Raw genomic sequence first — 21,137 nt, forward strand, 5'->3', positions numbered from 1 at the left:
CAGGGTCAGGAGCCGGGGCTGGGGGCAGGGCTGGAGTGGAGCCTGGGGCAGAGTAGATCTGGGTGGTGCACTCTCCTCTCCCGCTGGGAGCTGGCCTGGGCTCCACTGCACCTCCCGCCTTCCCAACGTTCCCCACTCCCCCCTAGAAGGGGCGCATGCCAACTGACATAGAGGAATTTGTTCGTTTTGTATTCCCGTTTAAACAATATTTCGTAGCCAAGGAGGTCAGCAAACAAATTCACACCATGATTCATTTTTCTGGAAATTTTTATACATTGGTCTTCAAAATATACTGGTTGGGATTGTCTATGGTGCACACCATTGGCCTCTCTGATCTCGTTGAAGTTAGACCAGTGCTGAGTGCCATTTAAATTTGCAGATGGGGATGAAAACTTGGTTGGAGGTGAAGAGAAGAAGATAGCAGTAGTTTCTCCTGAGGGAAAATATGTGAACTCTTGGTACAATATGATGCCTTCCAAATATAAAGTATTTGATGTAGAAGTATTTTTGAGCCTCTGGAATAAGTTATTTCATGAAGGTATGATTTAGCAGTATCAGCAGAGTGTGGTGGTAAACTCTATCAGAGGAACTGAAGTTATTAAAGCTGGTCATAAAACAGGGTTTTTCCATGGAACATAACTCCCGTTTTCCCCATTTTTGACAATACTTTATGCCTAAATATCAAAAATTGAAATATTTAGATTCAAAATTGCACTGCAGTGCCTCATGGAAGTTGTAGTTCAGGTGCTCCCATTTTTTATGGATCAGGCTTTCAGACCAGACTACATCTCCCATGATGCCCCCACTTTCTCCTTCTCTCAGCTTTGGGACAGTGTGTGTCATAGGTGTCACTGGCCATGAAGCATCATGGGAGATTTAGGCCAGCCAAACAATCTGGCTCACAAAGGAGAATGGGAGTATTAGGCACCTGAACTGCAGTGCCATTAAGAACTGAAATACTTCAGTTTTTGGCCAAAAACATTTCCATATTTAACTGAAAACAGAAAACTTTTAGGATTTCAGGCACTGACTATTTTAACCAAATACCAAAATTTTCAGCAGCAAGGAGACACTTCTTAATTACAAAAATAGTTTAGTTGAAAATCCCATTTTCCACAGAAAAAAAAAGTTTAGACTGAAAATTTGTGACCAGCTCTAGAAACTACTTCCTTTAATGTGGTGACAGAATTAAACAAGGTGCTCCAACTAATCCATCTGTCTCTCACATCTGAATAATTTATAGAATTAAGCATATTCGTAAAAGCTCTTCAGAGCATTTATAATCAAGTTAATAGATTTGATCTGATTTTATTAAACTTAAACTAGCTAAACTAAGAGAATAGTTGGAGCATAAATATATTTCTGCTAAAGGAGTCAGGGTTCAAATAGACAAAGATACAGCCAGAACTTGTATATGAAATCTGATTAATTTTGTTCAGATTTCATATAATATAATGTTTAAAAATGTATTTGAATGTGAGAAACAGAAATTGCATATAATATTTGTATTTTGTTATGGAAAATAAAATGCCTTGCTTTAACTGTTAATTATTTTCAAGATTGTAAAAAGAAATAGAAAATGGGCTGTAGGCAATTAAGGGCTGTAGGCAATTACAGCAGCTCCAGTTTTTGTACTAAAGTGAATAGTAATCAAAGGACATGTATGCTTTTGCTTGAGTTTTCTATGTAGGTTCCCCTCTGCCCCCCATTTGTGAATTTTAACATTAATAATATGATGGCAAGTACCTTTATGCTGCATGTTTTTGGACATGGCACTCGAAAGGTACATATTAGAGGCTGGGAAACATGAATCATATTTATGAGAATTAGAAGGAGAGAAATATGCTTTGATCCTAAGAAAAAGAACAAAATCTTTTAAGTGTAGAATATGTGTGAAATCCTAATACTGCTCAGTATATGTTCGGATTAAAAATAGTGACCGTCATAACAATGTGAGTCCTAGGCATTTATTAGGAATATTATTGAATATCTAAATCAGGGCATATTTTTAAGATTTTTCCCACTCTGATAATACACATCACAGAAAAATCTCTAGAGGTAACGTATAAAGCCCAAACGTTTTCTCTTTATTTGTTCAGAACAGTACACCTGACTTCTACCTTTGTCTACTCCACTTTAATGCATTCCGCCTACCTTTCCTAATATGCCTCATAATATCCTTTATAATGTGTCAGAGGTTTGATATTCTCTGCTGTGCTGTCTGCTATATTACACATTCTGGGAAGCCCAAGAACAAACTATGTGCCTCAGACTGAAGGGAAGGTCATTGGGGAGAAGAGAAACATTGCTTAGAAATGAAGTAAAAAGGATTCTTAACTCCAGGTGGAAGAAAGTAAAATCTGCAAATATCCTAAGCACGGTGAATTTAAACAGCTGTAATTCAAGCTCAATACAATAGTTTTCAGTGGGTCCAGTGACTCTCTCTCCTCTGGCCTAGAACCTGGAAAGAGTCTTCCAGTCCTCTCTTTTCCCACCCATCCCTTGGAATACTGGTCTGTAGGTCCCACTAACCAGAGGTCAGTTGTGTCGTCTGTGGAGAGTAGGAAAGAGACATAGGTGAAGGTGCTGCCAGTATGCTTATGACACGAAGCTCTCTGAATGTGCATCTTTGGAATTAGTTGAGGTAGTTGAGCACCGTACTCTCTGTCTGATAGTGATTGGGGTGCATAGCTGGGGGACAGCTATATGAGGCTTAGTCTGAACAAGATGAAAGTAATACTGGTAGATTGGGCAAAGCAATTTCCAGGTATGGTAAAGAGTTTATCAGCCCCTTTGTGGAATGATGTATGTCAGCCCTTCGTAACCAGAGTTCATGTTGTAGCAGTCTATTAAATGATCAAAAGGCCTGTGGCCAAAACAGCCTTTTACCCTCTTCATTTAGCTAGGAAATTTCTGAATCTTCCTCTTGGTGACAGACCTCACCACTGAGATTCATGTTTTGTCATCTCAAAATTAGGCGACTGCAATGTGCTTTATATATGGGCTACCCCTTATATCCTTAAAGAAACTGAAGCTACGGAAGAAGGTGGTTGCTTGCTTTTAAAAGGGGTATCCTGCTCTGAACACATGACTCCAGAGCTCCATGAGATCTGTAGTGATTGCCTATCGATTTCTGGGTCAAATTTAAAGTGTTTGCTTTGACTTACACAGTCCTAAGACATTTAGGGCTTTATATCTGAGTCTGACTCTCCTCACTTGGTATGCTACTGCAGATGAGGTTTCTAGTTTAAACTTCCAGTCAGGTTGGTTCGATGAGCATTTGAGTTGGGCCCAAGCGAGAGAATTCATATCCAAGTTCAGGGGTTTCCAACCCAGCCCAGGATGGAAAAAGAATCAGTGGCATGGATCAAATTTCATTTACAAGGTTCTATTCCTTTTCCCCCCTGCCCTTTCCCATCTCTTCTAGACAGCTCTTTCTTTCTTTCTTTCTTTCTTTCTTTCTTTCTTTCTTTCTTTCTTTCTTTCTTTCTTCTATAATCTTAAATCAGTAAGATTCTGGAGTACAAGATTTAAGATTATAGTTTATTAAGATGTAGTGTAGGATGCTGAGTTTAATTACTTTGACATGCAGTTGACTGAGACCTCTGCTGAACATTATTTTTGATGGTATTTCTGTCAAAGATGAAAAAGACATTTCTTTCCCAGGATAGAAATAAGCATTGGTCACTGGGGGTTGTGTGTCAAAAAGCATCAAAAACATCACTCTAGTGCAAATCTGCACTTAAGCAAAAAACAAACAAACAAAAAGGTACTAGGTTGTGCAGCAAAGTGAGAGAATACAAAATAAGAAAATGATCTAACATAATTGTTAGACTCCACCTGGAGTGCTACATATGTTATATGCTCTATTGGCAACTACCATATTTAAAGAAAAATGTTGTCTTCAGATCAGTTAATGAAAGTTATTGATAAAAGCAACAGAAAAAAAGAGTTGAGTGAGTGGGTCAAAATCCAGGTGACATGATAAAAATAATTAGGAAACTTGAAATAAAAAAGGAACAGAAGTTAAACCATTTCATGCCAAAAGATGATAAATATATGACATATGTTACTTCATGAGGCTACTGAAGCAAACAATATTATACATACCTTCAATGGATATGTACATTAGTTTCTGAGAAGAAGGAGGATTGAGAGCAATGGTAAAACAAGGCAAGTAAGATTAAGATTTTTCAAGAAAGTCATAGATGATGGGCTGGATGACCTTTTCTTCTGTTCTTAAAGAGGTTATCTGGTCTGCTTTCCAAAATCACGCCTAAATAATATGAATGCTGATTGGCTTGGTACAGTATATATTTTTAGAAATTTACCATTCATTTTTTTATTCACATACAGTGATTTTCTGTTAGATTTCACAACCATCTAATCAAATGTTCTTTTCTATTCTTTTGTTCAGTCTTGGGAGAAACAACATAATATATAAGCACAAAACCTAAACTCTTCTGAAAAGCCTTATGGCTGGAACCTGGAGTTTCCCTGCACTCAACTTCTTTTTCCTCTTAACCAGCTATTACCTGTAACTTTATCCATCCATGCATAGCAGCATCACACAGACTGCTTTTGGGCCCAGCAGTAGCATCAATGGCTTGGAAAAGAGAACCCATGACAATGTCAGTTAAAAGAATGTATACTTCTTTTTAAAAGAAAACTTCTGCCTAATATGAAGTTGGGGTTTGAACTCTAGCCATGCCTGACAAAAGCTGACAAACTGTGGAAAATACTTGAGGAGGTGAAGCAAACTCACTTTGTAATGGGAAATCTGACTTCAGAATGCATGCTGAAGTGTTTGGTGTGACAGATGGATGAGGTAGCATCAGAGTAGACTCCCGCTGTCTCCGTCATACATTTTGGCTGCATTGCACAGGTTTTATCTCTTTAAAGCAATTATAAGCCCTGTCAAGATGGGGGGACAATGCCAGCTTCATATGGTTATCTATACCCTATGAAGCTACCTAATTAACAAGTACCTTTGACTAATTAACCCTGAGAAAAGCATCTGGCAATGGTGCTTAAGGTATAAAAAAAAACCCACCTTGCTATGACAGACATTGCAGAATGGGCCCGGACACTTTTTTTTTTTTTTTTTTAGAAAAGTTATGAAAAAGATGTTGTGGATCTAAATAATTCACATCTAGTTGGTCTGAACCAAGGACTGGTTGAAGGGAGGTTACATCGTGTGTTACCCTAACAGTCATCCACTGAGCATCGCAAACATCATACTCAATCTGTCCATTGACCAACTGTATTTATCCAAATCAAGAAATATAACATGGGCTTTTCAAAAGCCTTCTACACTGTCCTGGCTCCTCCCAATGAAGTAAATGAAAAAACTCCCATTGACTTGAATATTTCTTCTCATCATTGCTAGGTCAGTTGGAAAAAGCAATTGCTAGTCTCTGTGGGTTACACATACCGCAGTATCAGCCACACCTTGCGCACCTTCTGTATGGTGAGGCATGAAAACTGTTGTTTCAAGAATAACAATGGTCACCATGGAAAGGTGCTTAGTTTGTACCTGCCCCATTTTAAATAAAAGCATGTTTTAAAATAGCCAGCATTTGCTGACAGTTATTGCTTCTTAGATCAGCACAATTTCCCCTATTCTAGGCTTAGGCTAGAAGAGAAATGTGATCTCTCTGATATCACTGTGCTAATTCTTGGCATTCAGTAATAACCACCATGAAATGTAACATTCTTGGGGGGCGGAGGGTACCAAAGAAACCCACCACTTAACTTCAGAAAGGGGAACTGCACAAAAATGAGAGAGCTAGTTATACAGAAATTAAAAGATACAGTCACAACAGTGAAATGCCTGCAAGCTACATGGAAACTTTTAAAAACACTGTAATAGAGGCTCAAATTAAACGTATTGCCCCAAATTAAAAACAGAAGAACAACAAAAATGTGCCACCCTGGCTAAACAACAAACTAAAAGAAGCAGTTAGAGGCAAAAAGGCATTCTTTAAAAATTGGAAGTCAAATACTACTGAGGAAAATAGAAAGGAACAAATTGATAAATGAAATAGTAATAAGTCCCCAGAACCAGATGGTATTCACCCAAAAGTTCAGAAGAAACTCAAATGTGAAATCCCAGAACTGCTAACCGTGGTATGTATTCTATTGCTTAAATCAACTTCCGTACCAGGTGACTAGTGGATAGTTAACGTGACACCAATTTTTAAAAAAGACTCCGGTGTGATCATGGCAATTACAGGCCGGTAAGCTTTGTACTGTCATGCTGAAATGAATCGCCATTTGACAAGTGCCTGTTTTCTTAAATTGTTCTTCTCATCCGTTATCTTGTTCTTTCATTGGTCTCTCAGGGAGTTACCCCATGCTGGTTTTGATCACAGCTATCTTGTTCCCATTGATAGGTGCCTGCCCCATCTTTCAGAGTCATCAATCTGCCCTCCTCTGACATCTCAATGGGGGCATGTTGCAATCTCCTGGTGCCTTTGTCTGTCCTCGGTTCCTCCATGGAATATCTGATCCGGTGATGGCCTTCACATTTATTTTCTAACACACACATTCCTCATTCATACACAAAACAGGGTCGATTTACACAGAACATTTGAATGGGAACATCAAATTGCAATGCGGGAGAAAGCAATCATTGCATTCTTTTACTTATTTCAAAATGCTAATTTTAAACTTACAACAAAATGGAGACCCTAAAGGTCTATTACTGCCCTTCAAATCAGCTTCAGACACGAGATTCTGAATGATGCATCTTTATCAATGGCACATTCGGCCATTCCTTTCTGCTTTCAGAAAGGGTGGCTGGCAGAATATGCTCAAATCATATCATACATCAATACATTTAATACATGCTGTATTATTATTCTTTATTGTTCATTCTAAATTATACAAAATATATAAAACATAAAATCCTAGTACTGCACATACCCCATACCAACTCTGCTGGATGACAATGGGAGATGAAAAGCATGCTGGCTGGATGGGCAGGGAGAGAGACAGCGGTGGTCAGGTTGTTAGGCAAAATTAATCTCTTCAGTCCATGTTGCAGAGCACTATTACCTGCAATTCTCTGTTGCATGTTGTATGTGAGAAACTTCCATTGATGGCAGTGGCAGTTCCACATACAACATAAAACCAGAGATGAGTATTTTACTTTCTGCACATGTTTAATTAGGGATATTTTGTTAAATGAATGGTACAGGTAATTGCATTAATCATGCTGCATGTTACTTTGAGTCAGTGGCCCAAAAGGCAGACAATAGCCTCATTTTAGCTGAAGTTCTGTGCTGAACCTCCGGAAGGTGGCGCTAGGAAGCAAAGAGTGGGAATTTGGACCCTTAAGCCACCTTTGCACTTTTCAGATTCTGGGCTGCTCTGAGAGCAGAAGTGGCCCTTAGCATAAATCTGGAGCAACCATCCAAGGGTGGCTATAGCTGTGTCATAGTCGGGAGCAGTCAAGAATCTCCATAGTGGTGAGCAATGTGGAGACTCTCCAACGTCTTTGCACTGGGGTTTGCATATGGGCTAGTATCAGGATATTTACAGTGGCACTACAGGGTGCCTGTGCTGGGGGCATTCTACCCTGGCCATTATGGATATTTTGTCCATTTTGGCACCAGAGAGAGAGAGGTACCATTTCTCCCCATGCATATTAAATAAAATGGGAGAGAGGCCATGGCAGAAATTGCTAAGAAACTGGAATATCTTTAACAAAAATAGTGACAATGAATGAAACAAAAAGACAGCTAACAGAAAATAGATGTGTAGAATAAAGCAAGGATGAAAATAGAACATTAAACACATGCATTCTCTCCTCTTTTCATAGATGCCTGATCTGGAACTCTTTACTCCTGCAAGTGGCCCTGACTACCGAATAATCAGTATTAAATTCATTCAGGCATGGCTGCAGGATTGGATTTACAGATTAAATGCCATGGGTTTAGGCCATATGTTAAAACAAAGTTGAGTGGGTACCTTATACTCTTTTGAAATTAAGACAGAGTAAATACTTATTGACTTAGAAATTAATTTCAATAGCAAGTGTAGCCTTTCTCCCCTAAAGAGGATCAGGCTTCTTTAAACAAGGATTAAACAACATCTTGTGTTGCTAAAGAGAGACTAACCGTAAATGTCAAAAAACATAAACACCACAAACCCAGGAAATAATACTTACAGGCACTGCAATTAAATAATGCACAGTAAACAGATTCTTGATTTATAAGGAAATATGAATGACTTTTATTCCAATTATTCTGAAATCATTTTGTTCACTATGGCTTGTAGATCTGCTGTATATTGCAAAATATTTGGGATTTTTCTTACTAACTAAAATGTGTTTGCATACTTGTTCCGTGATTATAAAAAATAGGGGAACTGCACTTGTGAGTGACACTGTAAAGATGACCAGTGGAAGGTTATGATTTTGGAGGTCTTTATTCTGCAGAGTTTATATGGCAATAAAATAGAGATTATACATCCTTTAAATGCAGTGGTGATATGTCCTGTGTCTTCTGGCAGATTGAATTAGAATTTGTTTGGATTTTTGGGGTGGACAATGCATTTCTGCACCTTCACACCCTTTATTCCTTTCCTTTTATTCACCCTTTATAATTTCTGTATTAAATAGAATAGTTTCTGGAAGATTTCATATTTAAACTTTGTTCACAATTTTGAAAAAATACTGTTGACTTGTGATATCTTGAGAGAGAGTATATTACACTGAATTATTTGCAGGCTTAAAGTGTTTGATTTTTTTTATTAAACTTTTTATTTCAGTAAAACTGAAATTTGGTAGCCAAATAACTGAATAGTCTCAGATTAAGGAACTACATAATGGAAATTCTCGATTGTCTTGTTTGCATGAACAGTAGTTTTGATTTCCTTTCAGTTAATCTGCATCGTTTTAAATACAGTCCAAGCAAAAGAGATGTGTGTGTAACATGTAGATTTTTCTCATCCTGTTCCTGGAATCTTGCCTCACACGTACACATCTCCCAAAAGGTCGGGTGAAGAGCTTCCAATCAAAGTCACTCTGTGTAAATACTTATTAGTTATGGACTTTGCTATGAAGCCCACTGAGGCCTATTGTCTTTTTAGCCAGAGACATTTTTGCCCGCTCATCTGCTTTATCGGCCTGCAGTGGTAACCTCATGCCAAAATTGTTATTGCAGCATAAATTAATGAATACAAGTTATTACTCAGACTTCTCAACACTCCATAATTGCAAACACCAGAGACTTTAATTGGAATAACATTTTTTAAGGTTAGTAGTTTTCCCCAAATCTTTCATTCATGCCAAAGTAACTCAGACATTTCTGAAAATAACTAGACCTAAAGGCAGGTTTAACTTTATGGAGCTGCTGCTTGTTTGGCAGAATTAACTCAGTTTGGATCCTTCCTCCAAAGATCCAGTTCAATAAAGTAACTATCGGTAACCAGGTGCCCACGCTAGTGTGCATTAACAGTTGTTTACATCTCTTTCCTGTTTCTGATCCCATTGTATTCTCCTGTGAAACGCAAGAGTTCTGTGGTACAAGAGGGCCTGATCCAAGGTCCTTGGAAGTAATTGGAAAGAAATCCTTTGATTGCAGAGGGCTTCGGATCAGGCCTGAGAAGGAGACAGGACATCAGGAGACGACTTGGAAGAAAGAGTAGGGAAGAAAAAAAAAAGCAGAGAAGAAAGCCTGTGTTATGTTATGAAAGCAAGTGACTTGTCTGGGTTCAGTGCACACTGACAGAAGCTGCTTTTTCCCCCCAGTAAGATGAAAAATGTTTTGTTTGTATTGGGAACAGAACAGTTACCATCAGGCATCAAGGTAAGGGCATTCTGTATAACCACGTTCATGATTCATCCAGATTTTTCCCAACAGTCAAAAATACATTGTTTCAAATTGATATCTTGAACATCATCTTAGTGGATTCAGTTATCTAGACACAAGGAGGAAATACATACAAATGAAGATACATGTAGATAACGGAAATATAGATGTAAATTGCACATGGCATGCTAAAGATACATGTTAAGGGCATATACTTAGTTGGCTTTTCTTGAAAAGTTCTTCATTTTCTAGACAAAACACCACTATAAAAATATAAATTAAGCTTACATAAGATTTCTTCTGATTATTGGGCAACCCATATCCCAGCCACTTCTTCACAGGTGCCCTGCTGGGAAGGGAGCTTATTTGGAGCAGGGTTCCATACAATACCCCGTAATTGTCTCTTCCTCATACATACCCACAACATCCCCTAGTTCCAGAACCACACCAGTTCTGCTGCCAAGGGTCCCTCCAAGACAGGAGAGGAGAGGGCTGTGTTTGTGTCATAATGAAGTTTCACTGTCAAAGGCTTCCACTCTGATTTTTTGCACTTGCTTAACCTTATATGTGAATCCTCCTTTTTAAAGCAATGGGATTGCTTGCACACCATTGCAGTTCAATCTCATGTGCAAATCTTTACAGTATTGGGAGAACCTTAATGGTTATTTCTGAGCATCAAGCTAGAGCCCCATCTCACTCCTCACTGATACACATTGCTTGAATACTTCTAGAAAAATCAATAGCAGTCACTTTGCTCTCAGGAAAAGAACAGAGGGAAGTCAGAAAGGTTGCTCAAATCCAGACTGCTAGATTTGAAATAATAGTGCCTACCTATAGGTGAGAGGAATGGCATGGAGAGCGGGGTTTACAAGCATTCGCCAATGTCATTTGAGTTTTTGTGGCTTTATAACAGAAGAAATAACTAAAGTTACATTAGCAGAATGATTTAACACAAAAAAAAAATCTTTTGTTTGGCACATGAATAACTCTAAGATGCTGCTGCCTTTTTTGTTGTTTGTTACTTGGGGGGTATAATTATGCAGAAATAGGTGGAAAAGACAGAACTTTTAATCAGTAGTTTGGTTTTTAGTTTTCCAAACCTGTTAACAGTCTGCAAATACTGGAGTATGCAATCATATTTATACCTAGCTATGTGCCCAGACCATCCTGCAGTAAAGAAGCATTAACACAGGGTGTGCTACACTTCAGTGATCCTGATGGCCCCAAAAGTCTCTTGGGGGTTGCTTTACCTTGTGTCGTGAGACAGCTTGGGGATTGGAGAGCTAAAGGCTTAAAGCACATCTCTCCCTCTTCCCCCATGGATTTGTGCTGAGCACAGCTCAGTGACTCCAAAGAATCTTGGTCCCTGGCTTTTCTTTTACACCTATATGAATATGTTGGGGGAATAAGTAAATTCAACAAGGTTTTATATCATTTGACATGACCGTTCCTCTCTCTATTGCTTTGCTTTATTTTTTTGGACCCTCACTCTGTTTTCTGAATCAAACATGCTGTCAGGACTGAGATCCCCACTTTGAACTTTAGGGTACAAATGTAGGGGCCTGCGTGAAAAACTTCTAAGCTTAACTACCAGCTTAGCTCTGGTTCGGCTGCCACCATCAATGGATTCCCTCCCTGGGAAGCCTTGAAAAACCCTCACCAAATCCCTGGTGAAAACAAATCCAAAACCTCTTGGATCTTAAAACAAGGAGAAATTAACCATTCCCCTCCTTCCTCCCACCAACTCCTGGTGAATCAGTTCCAACCCCCCCCTGGGATCTACAACAGGGAGAAATTAACCATCCCCCCTCCTTCCTCCCACCAACTCCTGGTGAATCAAGATCCAAAACCCCTTTGGATCTAAAACAAGGAAAAATCAATCAGGTTCTTAAAAAGAAGGTTTTTAATTAAAGAAAAAGGTAAAAATCATCTCTGGAAAATCAGTATGGAAATTAACCTTACAGGGTAATCAAACTTAAAGAGCTCAGAGGACTCCCCTCTAGTCTCAGGTTCAAAGTACAGCAAACAAAGATAAACACTCTAGTAAAAGGTACATTTACAAGTTGAGAAAACAAAGGAAAACTAACACGCCTTGCCTGGCTATTTACTTACAAGTTTGAAATAGGAGAGACTTGCTTAGAAAGATGAGGAGAACCTGGATTGATGTCTGGTCCCTCTCAGTCCCCGAGAACGAACACACTCCCAAACAAAGAACACAAACAAAAGCCTTCCCCCCCAAGATTTGAAAGTATCTTGTCCCCTTATTGGTCCTTTAGGTCAGATGCCAGCCAGGTTACCTGAGCTTCTTAACCCTTTACAGGGAAAAGGATTTTGGAGTCTCTGGCCAGGAGGGATTTATAGTACTGTACACAGGACAGCTATTACCCTTCCCTTTATAGTTATAACACATGCAGATGTTACAGCAATTCTCCATAGACCAATAGCCAGTGCAGTTATTGTGAGTACTTACAAACATCCTTTTTGTTTGAAAATTGCTATTAAAATTTTCAATGCTAATGGAATTTTTCAGTACAGTGTGAAAGAAAGACACTTTTGAGCCCCAAATTTGTATTTTGATTAAATGCAAAATTTTTGCATTGAAATTGCCCAGGAGCTCTGCCTCTTCCTTGGTACTCATTGTCATTGCAGTCCTGTCAATGACATCTGAGTGAGTTGTTCTGCTTGGCAGTTTCCCTTACAAACTAAAGAAAGAGAACACATCAAAATCAAAGCACAAAGCTGTACTAGGTTCTCATTTGTTCATTTTCATGCTAGACTTGGGATATCCTGCCCCATTACTACTACTAATGCATTTTTTGTTTTATGGTCAGGCTTAGTACAAAGAGGAGGAGCTTGGTTTAGTTTGTGAATGGCACCAAGCTATGCTGCAAATACCCCCAAAAGAGGTGCACTTTCCTGAATGTTGTTACTTTGCATTGTGCAGCTGCATGATTCTGTATTATGGAGATCAATACTGCATTTACAGAAATCAACCATAAATGAACCAATAACATTTAAATGAATACTACATAGCTTCAAAACAGTATTGGCTAACTCGTTTTGATTAATTATTTGACGCCCACTTGAACAATGTAGATTAGCCAGCAGTACCATTCAGGATTGCCTTTGTTATGGCATTGGCTTTGAGAGACTTGGGTCTTGTTCTCCATTGTTTTCTATCTCATCTAGTTGTTTTTGCCTGTGCAAAGTGAGTACAAAGTGGTGTGAAATGCTAACTTTCTGATTTAGTAACATTGTGAGCCACTTTGTACTCATTTTGCTCTGATGTAAATAACGTCACAAGATATGAGGCAGTAGAGTATTAGACCCACTGAAGTAAGGCAGCACAGCCTAATGTTGGTTGTCTTGAAGCAAGAGCTTTAAAGAGAATGACAAGGTCTGTTTGTGTACAGTGATCTGAATAGAAAATTCCTTTTAGATATATTGCTCACACATCCTGCCTCTTCTACCATAAGAGGAACTATAAACATAGGCTGTGAGCATGTAGACCTTAATGCACATTCTTAACTCTAAGAATGTGAAAAATATATACACACATAATAGGACTAAAGTATGCACTTAAGCTCCTAAGCCCCATTGTGACAGAGCTTCAGCTATGACAATTTCCACCAGCCGAGGATCTGCCCCATTGACTTTCAAACAGACCTGGGGTAAAATGTTCAAAAGCACCTACGTCCTATTTTCAAAATGATTTAATCACTTTAAGAATCCTACTCTAATTGAAAGTCAATGGGGATTAGGGTCCTAAGTCACCTGTTCAGTTCGACAATTTTACCTAATCTATATTCTGTCAATGTACTGCCCATATGTGACTGTCTAGCTTTTCTTCTATAAGTAATAAACAGCACAAGCTTCCTTTTATTTTTGAAACACTGAATCACCCTTGGGGGAAAACAAGGAAAGCATCCATTGCCTTAAATTACAGGGGAAACTAGTTTACAAACTCAAGCTGTTTTCTAAACCTAAATAATAGTGTGAAGGCGTCTAAAAATCCAAATTCCTACTGTGTTCTTCCCACTTTCCTTTAATGATAAGAAACCAGGACAGGATTACAGAAAGTAATTCTCACTCATTGATACTAATGTTAGTTTTGCCATTGACACCATCAGTGCTACAGAGTTGGGCCCAAAATCTTTCTTTAAATATGTACAACTACGTAATTGCAGAAAGTAATTTTGGTTAATTTGGTTGTCATTAACTTACTCTTTGTAATTACAAATATGGGGCCAGATCCTCATCTGGTGTAAATCAGTGTAGCTCCAATGATTGCAGTGGAACTGCTGTGTTGATTTACACCAGTTGAGGATCTGGCCTAAACTGGTCTAATTTTCTTGTCAAGAAAGATTGTTGTTTATTCAAAAAAATATACAAAAAAATAAACTGTTAACCAACATTATAATACTGGCAAAAGTTCCCAGTGCAGACCTGGCCTGAGGTCAGTGTATGGTTGCTGTGAGAGTCAATAACTATGGCATCCTTGCTTTCTGCGTGCCTGAGACAAATTCTGTTGTAGCATAAGTGCTATTGTACATACTTGCTCATCTTCTTACCATGACTGTATGTGCAATTGTTGTACTCAGCACAGCTCTGTCTACACATGAAAAACTAAGGCTAAAATCCTAGCTCCACTGAAGTCAATGGTAAAAAACCCGTTGACTTCAGTGGGGTATTACCTTCCCTAGCAGGAAGAGATTCAGGTTGGAGTTCTGTCAGAGCTGTACTGCTTCTTCTGTACCAACCTGAGTTTGTTGCTGTGTTTTGTATGGCTCACTAATATTGATCTTTGTGTGCAGTGTGGACATCATAAGAGTAAGTAATGCTCAAGGTACAATGAGAGGAAGAGGATAGTTTTGTGGCTGCTGAAATTGCAGTTGTATGTAAGATTCTGCATATTATTTCTTTTCTGAACAATTCCTGTTCTTTGTTCTTGCTGTTGGCTGTTGCTTGAGTGGTGGTGATCTTTGTCGTGCCTGCCTGGCTTAAATTCCATTGCATGTGTCCTGTGGTCCTTTTGCTTAATTCAAATCTTACAAAAACACAGGGGCTCAATTGATTGAGTCTCTCATTTTTTTACTTCACAGATTGTGAGCAGGGTGCTCCTATTTACTGAGTTCTACAATGCAAACAAGCAAACAAACAAAAAAGGCAGCAAATATCTACTTGATAAAATATTTTTTTTTCTTTTACACAATGCATGATAGTGTGTGGAACTCACTTCCACAATTTGTCAGTAAAACCAAGTGACTAAAGATAGTTCAGACCCAGGAAGACTGCGAAGAGCTACCAAAGGATCTCTCAAAACTGGGTGACTGGGCAACAAAATGGCAGATGAAATTTAACGTTGATAAATGCAAAGTAATGCACATTGAAAAGCATAATTCCAACTTTAAAATGATGGGGTCCAAATTAGCCAAGAAAGAGATCTTGGAGTCATTGTGGATAGTTCTCTGAAAATATCCACTCAATGTGCAGCGGCAGTCAAAAAAGCAAACAAAATGCTGGGAATAATTAAGAAAGGAATAGATAATAGGACAGAAAATATCATGTTGCCTCTATATCAGTGGTCCCCAAACTTTTTCGTCTGGCGGGCGCCGGACGACAAGCATCCACCGAAATGCTGCTGACAAGCGGCAACGTCAATAGGCATCATCACCGAAATGCCGCCGACAAGCAGTGTCATCCAGAGGCGTCGCCGCCGAAATGCTGCCGAAAATCAGTGGCATTTCGGCTGCAACGTCTCTGGATGATGATGCTTCTTGGCGGCATTTCGGTGGATGCTCTTCCGCCGGCCAGTATGCGGGCGCACTTAAATGCCCCAGCAGGCACCATGATGCCTGTGGGCATCGCGTTGGGGACCCCTGCTCTATATAAATCCATGGTATGCCACATCTTGAATACTGTGGGCAGATGTGGCCGCCCCATCTCAAAAAAGATACATTGGAATTGGAAAAGGTTCAGAGAAGGGCAACAACAATTATTAGGGGTATGGAACGGCTTCCATTTGAGGAGAGATTAATAAGACTGGGACTTTTTAGCATGGAAAAGAGATGGTTAAGGAGAGATATGATTGAGGTCTATAAAATCATGACTTGTATAGCGAGAATAGATAAGGAAGTGTTGTTTACTACTTCTCATAATACAAGAACTAGGAGTCACCAAATGAAATTAATAGGCAGCAGGTTTAAAACAAATAAAAGAAGTATTTCTTCACACAATGCACAGTCAACCTGTGGAACTCCTTGCCAGAGGATGTTGTGAAGGCCAAGACTACAACAGGGTTCAAAAAAGAATTAGATAAATTCATGGAGTATAGGTCCATCAATGGCTATTAGCCAGAATGGGCAGGAATGGTGTGTCTAGCCTTTGTTTGCCAGAAGCTGGGAATGAGTGACAGGGGATGGATCACTTGATGATTACCTGTTCTGTTCATTCTCTCTGGGGCACCTGGCACTGGCCACTGTCGGAAGACAGGATACCTGACTAGATGGACCTTTGGTCTGACCAAGCAGGGCCATTCTTATGTTCTTATGCCTAGCAGATTCAGAAACAGGTTATGATATGGATCATAGCATCCACATCAGGTAAGATAAAAATAGAGTTATAAACCTTCAGAGTATAAGCTGACTGCCCACAGTTAGGAATTCATTTCTCCTGTGAGCATATTATAGTGTGATTCTCCTGTATGGAGGTTTTACTCTCCAAAACATCTGATTTTGGTCACTCTTGTTAGTAGAATACTGGATTGGATAACCCACTGGTATTATATGTTGTTGCAATTTCCCTGTTCTTACGGATAGAGTTCTTCTCACAAGCACAGGTACTGGGAGTGCTGCCCCTAGCTTGAAGTAGCAACAACAACCCAAATACATGGTTTCCGCCTTCTGCACCCCCACTATAAAAATTGTTCCAGCACCACTGCTCAAAAGGAAACCCGTAAAAATAACGAGGAGTCCTTGTGGCACCATAGAGACTAACACATTTATTTGGCTAAATAAATATATTTGTTAGTCTCTAAGATGCCACAAGGACTCTTCGTTGTTTTTGCTGATACAGACTAACATGGCTACCAGTCTGAAAGGAAACCTGTGGTAAGGTCACTGGCTTTGTGTTTGCATGCCTATTTGGTTAGCTTTGAGGAAGCAAACTTAGGGAGAAAGAGCTCAGTAAACTGGGAAAATAAATTTGCTTCTTGTCCCTCTTTGCCTATCAGTAGAATGCACTAAAAATGTCAAAGGTGGTTGCTACTATGCCACTTCTGCTTGGAATTTCACAAACACAACATGTCAAGCCTTTTCATGCATACTTGCACATTTGAAAGCAAAAAAGCAACATTACCCTGAAAGTTCACAGGAAAGCAACATTTTAGGGTGTTAAAATGCTTGAAATGACATGGTGAATATTTTCACAGAACCTTGTCACCACTCTGATTACTCTAACATTTTTTTTTCTCTTCCAGTAAACAAATGGGTCAAAACAGCTTTTCCCATCTGAAACTGTATTCTCATGGTAGTTTTGCATGTAACAATAGGCAGAATTATTTCTAAGCATTGTGTGAACTTCCCATAAACCATAATTTGCATTTTTCATAAACTGTATATTAAACTAAACTCTACTGATTATTAAATCCAAACCCTCAGCTTAAGTCATGGAGCTATGCTAATTCATATCAATTAAGGATCTGGTCCAAAGGGTTAATTGTCACAGGAAAGTGACTACATATGTTTAAATACTATTTGATTAAAAAGACGTGAGTAGGGATAATTATGTAATTAATTTCACTTTGCAATACATCTATTACAATTATGAAACCTATCTGTATTTAGTTAGGCATGTACAGAACATAATTCATTTTACATATGTAGATCATGAACACGTATGTAGATCATGTGGCAGTGGAAGAGTTAGTGACTACCTCATTGGAATTCCATGCACCCAGTTCTCTTTTTAACAATAACAAATGCCAACCTTCCTTAATATTTTATAGTCCTTTATGAGCTTTGTTAATAAACTGAAGGAGAGAATAACATATAACCAGTGGTATACTGTCACTAAAATTTAAGAGAATTATTTAAGCAAATTCACTGAGCCAGCAAACTAATTGGAGTATTTTATCTGAATTGATTTAAGGAAATGTATTTGCTTCCCATGGTTATTTTTTTCCATTGCTGCAACTCAATTAATCTCCGTCTATGTGTATATATTAGTACTTGAATGGTATCATTTTATTACTGAGTTTTTAATAATGCAAAGGTAATATTGGAAGCAATGTTAACATTGACTTAAATCAAGATACAACTAGTTCTATTACTAAAATAAAACAGTGTTATCAACATACTGTCATTGTTTAAATTATGCAAAATAAAGTTAAGTAATTGTCATAATAATAGAACTTGCTAACTGTAACTCTTCCTGGCATTTGTTCTTTTGCTGATAACGAAATAACCAGCAAATGAACAGTCGAGAATCCGGTGTGAAGTCATAATGGTTGCCAATAAAAAAGTCATCAAAATAAGCAGCATGATGTAAGACTGGCAAGTAGAGCATTGCCTTCATGAGAGAGACAGTGAGGAGGAATCAGCCATTATGGAAAGAAAATCAGCTGGTGAATCTGGATTCTTACTTAGAGTTTGGAGGGGAGAAATACTCAAAGCTAGAAAGAGGGGAAAGAACAGAATCAGCACCAGGGCTCAGAGGAGAAACTTAATTGATATCCATGAAAAGCTGAACAGTGTTAAGTTTAGGGGGGAGTTCAAAATTTTGTTGTGGTAGATAGGAAAAATCCCATATGGCGGGATACAATCTAATTAGGATGAAACATCCCACCCTCACCCCCAGCCACCACCTCAGCTGTCAGCTTTGTTATGAAAAATGACTTCCACCCAAGCCTGGTGAGTTTTAAAGCTTGCTAGCAGGGTAATCACAGTAGGAGGTTAAAGGGGCTATTATGCTGACAGCTGCTGGAGGTTTTATGAGCCTATAGAATGTGAATTGTTTGATTTTACATTAAATAAAAATGAAATGATAAATAAATTGTATCAAATTAAAAAAAAAATCAGGATTCTATATTTTGAAGATATTTTTAGGTATCAAGGCCTTAATTCAGGAGGGCATTCTTTATTAGGAAAGTATTTAAGCACATGTTCCAGTCCTAGTGAAATCAATGGATATTAAACATGATTAAATTTAAGCACATGCTTAAGTGCTTTCCTGAATGTTGGCCCAAATCACCAAGTTGCTGATGCAGCAATCAAGAAGCATTTTTATAAACTTATGAAAATCGAATTCACCTAATGGATTGTTTATAGAGTTTCTAAGAATATAATTGATTTAGAAGCTCATTACCAGAAACAGGATCATTATATGTAATCTAGATCCTTCACTCCAACTGAGCTATGCTTGTTGCAGGACTTTGAGGGGTGGTACATGGACAAGGTAGAGGTAAAGCATTTTTTTGCTCCCCTGATCAGTCACCAATTTAAATAAAAGCAGCCTTGGGGCTGCTCTAACTTACATTTAGTCTCCCACCGGGGAAATCACTGGGAATCACTGGATCCTGAAGAGGACAAGAATGGGAATAGTATTGGCATGACAGTAATACTCCCACACGCAGGGGTTCTCCTGCACTGGAACAATCCTCAGGGATGCAGATCCGGCCCAAACCAGCTTCCTTTATAACACTAGACAATGCTGTCTCAAAAGTGTTAAATTAAAATATTTTAGCTGGCTGTTTATCACTCCTATGTATTCCACAAGCGTTCCAAAAGACTAGGCCTGGTTCTCCATTGCCTTATGCACTGTATAGTCCTTTACTGCTGTGCAAAGTGGGCGCAGAGTAATACCATTGGGATTCAATAAATGGCCAGATAAGGTGGAAGTCAGGAGAATCAGGCCCTTTGTTTTACCTTTCCTCTACATTCCCGGTAGACTAAATATTTCAATGGGGCTCCATGTGGGCATAAAGATCCACCGGCATAGATTAGCGTGATCACAATTTGGCCTAATTTTGATCTTGCACCAGCCCCTGGTATCAATGGAATTACATTGGTATAAGGGAGAGGAGAACCAGGTGTATTGCAACAAAAAGCCTTCAGAGCATAGTGGGCTTTATTTACCCCACCCATTTAAAAATGTATAGCTTGGTTATATGTTATAGAAGTGTAATAGCTAAGATAACATTTACGTCATCACTGCCAGATATTCTTTCCACAACTTCTGCCCTTCTAGTTCCCACTGGGGAGTCTCTAGGACGTGGCTCTTAACCTTTCTAGAGTACTATACCCAGCGCTGGCTCCAGCATTTCTGCCGCCCCAAGCAAAAAAAAAAAAAAAAAAGCAGCAATTGGGGGGGGGGGGGGGGAAAGCCGCGATTAGCGGTGGCAGTTCGATGGCAGGTCCTTCACTCCTAGAGGGAGTGAGGGACCTGCCGCCCCCGAATTGCCGCATATGCTGCCCCTCTCCCTTAGCCGCCCCAAGCACCTGCTTGTTAAGCTGGTGACTGGAGCCAGCCCTGACTATACCCCTTTCAGGAGTCTGATTTGTCTTGCGTACCCCTAGTTTCACCTCACTTAAAAATTATTTGCTCACAAAATCAGACATAAAAATACAAAGGTGTCACAATGCACTATTACTGACAAATTGCTTACTTTCTCATTTTTACCATATAATCATAAAATAAATCAATTGGAATATAAATATTGTACTTTCCTTTCAGTGTATAGTATATAGAGCAGTATAAACAAGTCATTGTATGAAATTAGTTTGCACTGACTTCGATAGTGCTTTTTTATGTAGCCTGTTGTAAAACTAGGCAAACATCTAGATGAGTTGGTCTTCTACCCCCTAGAAGACCTCTGCATGCCCCGAGAAATACGTGTACCCCTGGTTGAGAACCACTGCTCTAGGATCCCCTTTTCTCTTCTAGCCTTACTCTCAAACCTGAAAATATGTCCATTCTGTGCAGCAGTTTGAATAGACTGCTTGAGAACAGTACAAATTGGTGTCTCTGCTTCCTAATCTTCCCTGCCGCTGTCTGCAGGAACAAGGGAATTGGAGCTAACTTGTGTCATTTCACTTGCCAACCTTCCCAAGTTAAGAACTCTGTTGTAAAATAGAAACAAGCATCAAGTTATGGATAATATATGATTTATGCTGCTATGACTTTATTCTGCCTCCCACAATTTTTCCTGCCGCTTCCTCCTTTAGTCATCATAAAGCCATAAACCATTCTCTTATACTTTTTTACTTAACTAAATAGGGAAATGTGTTCACCACATTTAGCTTTCTCCTCAGAAACTCCATA

General features: G+C 38.9%; 1 long non-coding RNA gene across 1 annotated transcript; it reads right to left on the reverse strand.

Moving 5' to 3' along the window:
• Positions 1–3,432: 3,432 nt before the first annotated feature.
• Positions 3,433–12,146, reverse strand: LOC128845789 (uncharacterized). Its single transcript, XR_008446723.1, has 2 exons — positions 11,931–12,146; positions 3,433–9,927 (listed from the first exon to the last, which is right to left on the reverse strand). It is a non-coding gene; the product is annotated as an uncharacterized LOC128845789 (long non-coding RNA).
• Between the last annotated feature and the right edge of the window lie 8,991 nt (positions 12,147–21,137).

The sequence above is a fragment of the Malaclemys terrapin genome, chromosome 11 (assembly GCF_027887155.1).
Source record: "Malaclemys terrapin pileata isolate rMalTer1 chromosome 11, rMalTer1.hap1, whole genome shotgun sequence".
Taxonomy (NCBI): domain Eukaryota; kingdom Metazoa; phylum Chordata; order Testudines; family Emydidae; genus Malaclemys; species Malaclemys terrapin.